Raw genomic sequence first — 5,932 nt, forward strand, 5'->3', positions numbered from 1 at the left:
TAACAAACACCGCGATCGCCAGCAAAAGATGTAAAACGAAGAGTGAAGCAATCTGATCAAACGTCACACTCATCGCAAAACAGAACTGTGAAATCGAGATGGATTTGAGCTAAAAAGAAAAAGTAAAAGTGATACCCAAAGAGAAAGAGATGATCGAATGAGAAATCAAAAGATCGGATGATGAATCAATCGATTTCAACGAAGCGGAAGAAGATTCTCTCACTAACGTTCTTGCTCTGATACCATGTTGACAGTTAGAGAGAGAGATGAAAGAAGAATCTAATTTCTCATTAAACGGCAAATAGAATCTTACAAGTGTATATATACTAAGTATATTAAGTTAAAGGAGACTTAATATACTAACACTATGCTAACCATATATAAAATATACACTATAAGATTATAGTGTTAACAAACCCCAAAAAAATGCATTTGTTTAATTAAGCCAAGGCAGTAAATCACTAAATTGCAACCAAACGCTTTTACCTCTTCGTGGTCACATTTTATTGAAATCAGAACTTTTCAAAACTATGGCAAATTTATATTTGATCAAGATATATATCTAGAGAGAGAGAGAGAGAGAGAGAGTACAGGAAAAAGGAAACTCACATACCATGATAATGCTAATGAAGAGATGAGTCGCCCGACAAGTCATTGAACATATGTATATACATCTCTCTTCTTAGCCCAATTTTTCTGCAATAATTTTAAAGCTTCGTTTATAAGCTAATATAGTTGACGTACGAACCTCAGTTTTTATTTTAAATAATTGATTCAAGAATGCGAAAAGATTTAACAAAAAAAAAAAAAGAATGCGAAAAGATTGTTTAATTCGTTTTTGTTAGGTGTGCAAATAAATAATTATAGAAATATACAAGTATAGAATAAATTATAGTGATGAGCATGCTTACGGGTGATGAAGAAAGATGATGGCGAAAAACAACATAGAACTTCCCAGGTTCATTGAACCTGGTTGCCTTTTTGCGCACCCGCAAAGGAGCGGAATGAGGGAAAAAACAAGAGTGTGGGTCGAGATTTATTTATAGAGGCGAGGCGATACTTTTAATTTCTCCTTTATTTCTTTTTATAAACAAATATTTTTACTATATTCTTTGTTAAGACATATGTAAAAAGGTAAATACTCTTAGGGAAAAAAAAAACCTCAAACGTAAATACTTTTTTTTTTTTTTTTTTTCATACTCAATACCAAGTAGGCAAGTACCATACTAAGTAGTATTTTTCTTGTTGTAATTTGGATCTTAAAAATGTGTGTGTTTGTGTTATTATTATTATTATTTTTTTCCATTTATTGACATACAAGCAAAAGCACGTACGTGGAGAAAAAATACTTATGTAATGAGCTAACTAATACGAGAATCTAAAATATTATAGTTAAGAAGTTTCTTCTGCCACTCAAATTTTAGTATGGCCTCTAATTCCATGTCTAGTCAATATTCAGATTTTATAGACTTTTTAGTATCGTATTATAAAATATTAAAAGTAATAGCAAAAGAAGAAAAAGAATCACTTTAAATAGTATGAATTTTGGAAAGATGACCTACCTATACAATACAGTCAAGTTCAATCAAATATGAATATACAAAATGAACACGTTGTTTTATTCATGACACCCAACTTGGGTTAGGTCGTTTAGTTAGTGCTTTTCTTTTCTAGTATCTTTTTCAAAGATTGATGTTTCTAGTTGCCAGTTAGTTATCTATATTATGTACAATTTTTTTATTAGTTAATTCGTACCATTAAGTGGATTACAAATGTCATAGTTCAACAATGTTAGTAATACGTAACACATATAAGGCTTCAGTAATCTATTTTGGTTTTTAATTTTACCGTCGGATATCTTGATTTCGCCGAAATCCCATTAATTCAAAAGATGAAGACGTTTTATAGTTCACCACCACACATAAAAACACTACATGAGCATTATTAGCTCAAGCGTTTACTTTAAGACATTAATTTTCCATATATTTTTTTATCATGCATAATTTTCATTTTTCAAAATCTAGCAACTATAGAAAAGCCTTATGGTTTTAAATGAAAACTGTAACTAATATTTAGAGAAAATGAGTAAATAAATGTTTCTAATATCTATCAGTTGAAACACAATCATGTTATTTCGAATCTACCATGTTATTTTAAGTAAGATCATAATCTTGGCCATAATTTTTCAATTGATGTTTAAATTACTATACATAATATTATATTACATTTTACTTAATTATATTTTTGGAATTTTCCGTTTAATTTTGAAATTCCAAATTAAAAAACATCTGCATTATTGTAGGTTTAAAAAAAAAAAAAAAAAAGTAACACTTGGGCCGACATAGCTTCGTGTAAAAGTAGATTACAGTGTGCTGTTCAAACCCAGTTGACCACGTGCCCACCAAACCTTACAATTTGCAACGCAATTGGCTTGTTGGATTCTCTCTTCCTTATTTATCCTCTTAGATATTTCAACCACAAATTTGATCAAAAAAAAGAAAAAAGATATTTCAACCAAAATTATATATATAGTATTACTTTATACTTATGTTTTAACTTACTTATATTTAAGTGGGTGTATTCGAACCATGATTTAGGAGAATTTGATGGAATTTAGGAAATTTAGAATTTTGATAGATTTTAGGAAGTTCATATGATTTTCTGTAAAATTCTTTCAAATCCCACCTAAAATCATGAGATTTGGATTTCTGTATTTTTAACTAAACAAATACTCCAGAATCCTAAAATTGTTAAAATCCTAATCCACAAAACTGTTTTGAATAACAGTGGATTTTAAAGTAGATTTTTAAATCATCAGTTCAATAACAGTGGATTTTAATGGATTTTAAAGTAGATTTTTAAATCATGAGTTCAATAACATTGGATTTTAATAGACTTTTTAAAATCTATGATCGAATAACATAGAATTTGTAAATTTCACACAAATCACTTAAAATGTTAAGTTGAATACACCCCTAAATTCTACGTCAAATTTTTTAGAGTTTCTATTTCTCAACGGGACTACATTTTAATATTTATGAGAAAACCCTAAAACAAAATTATCATCTCTATACAAAATAGCAAACCTAAAAATGAGTCTTGATGCCGTCCAATCTTTATTTTCAGGAAAGAGCATTTGCATCTATTTCTTACACTTCTTGTTCTTGTGACATTATGAGAAATTACTTCTTATATATTTGTCACAAATGAGTTGTGTTTCCTTTCTTATATCTTTTTGTGCAGCAAATTCTCACAACCAACCGTTTAAAATAACTTGGTAGTGCGATCTAGTCAGAACTATCTATATAGCATGTTCAACTGGAGCGGTCGAGAATATGACTGATTAAAAATAATAATGTAATTTTTTCTCACAACGTTTGACAAATAATGACTTTTGTACTGCATTAGTTAGTCTTAAAGAAATCTGACAAGGAACTAGATCGAAGAAAACTGAAACATTTATTTTGTGTATTAATAAAAACAATACCCCCCTAAGTCCACTGGATCCGTCCAAGTCTCCGAGATAAAAGTCCCTTCTCCAAGCACAATTTAGTTTTACGTTCCCAACTTTCATTTTTGTCTTCATTTTCTCTAGTCTTATAATCTGAAATCTCATGTTGATCATCTCATGGAAAATCATAACAAAAATTAGATATACCAAGAACAAGGATATAGCTTCGACATTATAAACAAGATACAAACAGACTCTTCATTTCTTTAAAGTATTTTGATGATTTCAAAACCACAACAACGTACAGAGTACAGACTCTTGATTATTAAAAAATCAGATTTGGATGGTTTCAATCACAAGGAGAGACACTTTATTTTATACTTTACATTAACTGTCTTATTGACTCTGAGTCATCGCTCCTTATATGATCACAGTATTCCTTCACACACATTGATGAGGTCATCAAGCAGATTATGATTCACTGCGTAGAAGTAGAGATCATCATACCTGTAGTTTGTGGGAGCCTTCCCACCAAACATCAGCATCCCTTTTTTCCCACTGATTGCCGCAGCCGTCGATGCACACCAACCACGCGGTCCTGGTCGCGTCTTCTCTCCTCCATCTTCCAGTTTCTTCCACTCCAAGGTTTCCGTGTTCAACAAGAAAGCTTTACCACACAACTTCCCAGGACCAACATGGGCCTGAGGATCCATCTCAATCTCACCTCCAACTACTATTACATATTTCCCCACAGCAGCGGCAGCGAAAACGCTTCTCGGTGATGGCTTCAGGACCAGTAGTCGCCACTTTCGTCCACTCCTTTCGGTCCACATCAAAGCAATGAATATCATCACACTCGTCCCCATTAAACCCGTAAAACACCCATATCTTCCCTTGAACCACTACGAGACCCGCTCCTCCTCTTTCTGTGCAAGAATCACCCGGAGTTGGTAGCTTAATCCACTTCTGATCAGCAACGTTAAACGCATCTAGCGTCTTGAGCCGCACGGTCTTACTCACCCCACCAAAAAAATACACATGCTTCGCATCCGAATCCATCGAGTGGAAGCTACGAGGTTCAGTCCTTCCTCCACCCTAGTCACAAGTTTCCACTCGTTCTTTACCGTGTATCTTTCCACTTTTTCTTTGTTAATCTATGTATCTCTCATGCTGCATCTATTCCAATCGAGTTTGTTCTTTTTAACTAGTTTTTGTATCCATTGTCATTTTTATGTCTCTTAGGTGGTATGCTTTAAGTCTGAGCTTTTCTGATGCACTAGGTGGTCTGTTCAGGTTCTTGTTCTATTTCTCTTTGGGATCTGTCAGCTATCTCTTTAATTTGTTTATATAAACTAGATTTTGAATTTTGGCTTCCTGAGTTTTTGATTGTGCCAATGGGCAGTCTTCAACATCATTTGGAATTATTATTGGGTGTTTCAGGTTCGTTTTAGTTGATGACATTCTTAGTGACGCTGGCATCTAGGCAACCTAAGACCATGTCTTTTGTACTAATTGGTCTCTTTCCTCTTTTTCTTTGTTTTGTATTTATCATGCTGCATATGTTTCCTACTGTTTGATCTTATTCCTATATGCTTTTTATTTGAATTGATCAGGTTTGTCTGTTACCTCTTTGGTGGTTTCGTATTTTCCCTGTTTTTGGTTTGTAAACTAGATGGAGATGTGATCATTGTTCCTCCCCCTTATCTTGTCTCGTCTCTTTCTTTATTTTATAATCTGTAGTCTTAAATTCAATCACTTAGGCTTAGAATTGTGGTTTCTCTTTCTACATAAAGTCACTATCTTCGTTTAGGAATTTGGATCATGGAAGTGGAAGTTTTGTTTCGATCTCTGTTTGCCTAAATGTCCATGTTTCTGTTCGCCAAAATGTCATAGTCTTTGATCCGCTTGTTTTAATCTAAACTGCTCCCTTCTTTACAGGTATGTTGAGGGTGCAAAGGAGGCAAGTTCTATTTTGATATATTTTCATCTACAAGTCTTCTTGGTAGTCTCTTCTCCCTTTTCTCTTTCTGTCTTTTTTCTATGATATGAATTGTTTTAAGACTTGCATTTTTTTTCTATGATCTGCATTTTTTCCTTCTATGTTTCGTTCCCTGAACTTTGGACTGTGACAGTGGGGAGTTTGACATGATTGGTACTTGTTATTGGAACTATAATGTTCAACATCTGCCTAGTGATGATGGCTTTTCTGCTTATGTTTTTTCCTTATTATGCTTTGGCTACCTCTATATTTCATCAGGATTTGTTTTTGCCTTTCTGATTTTGTCTTCTGCATCTTTTTTCTGTGGTTTAAATGCTATCACCTGCTTGAGTCACTATCTTTTTTTTTTGTTTGTGAACTATTGGGCCACAACAGGTCGATCCATTAGCCAAATCCCTACATTCGTAGGGAGCGGGACTCGATCCTTGGTGTGATTGTGCCTTGTGCATCAAGGACTTACCATTGACCACTGCACTAAGGTC

The 5,932-nt window shown here is 33.3% G+C and overlaps 1 pseudogene; it reads right to left on the reverse strand.

Annotated features, from left to right (window-relative positions):
* On the reverse strand, positions 3,746-5,334 carry LOC104753321 (annotated as a pseudogene).

The sequence above is a fragment of the Camelina sativa genome, chromosome 16, assembly GCF_000633955.1.
Source record: "Camelina sativa cultivar DH55 chromosome 16, Cs, whole genome shotgun sequence".
Lineage (NCBI taxonomy): Eukaryota > Viridiplantae > Streptophyta > Magnoliopsida > Brassicales > Brassicaceae > Camelina > Camelina sativa.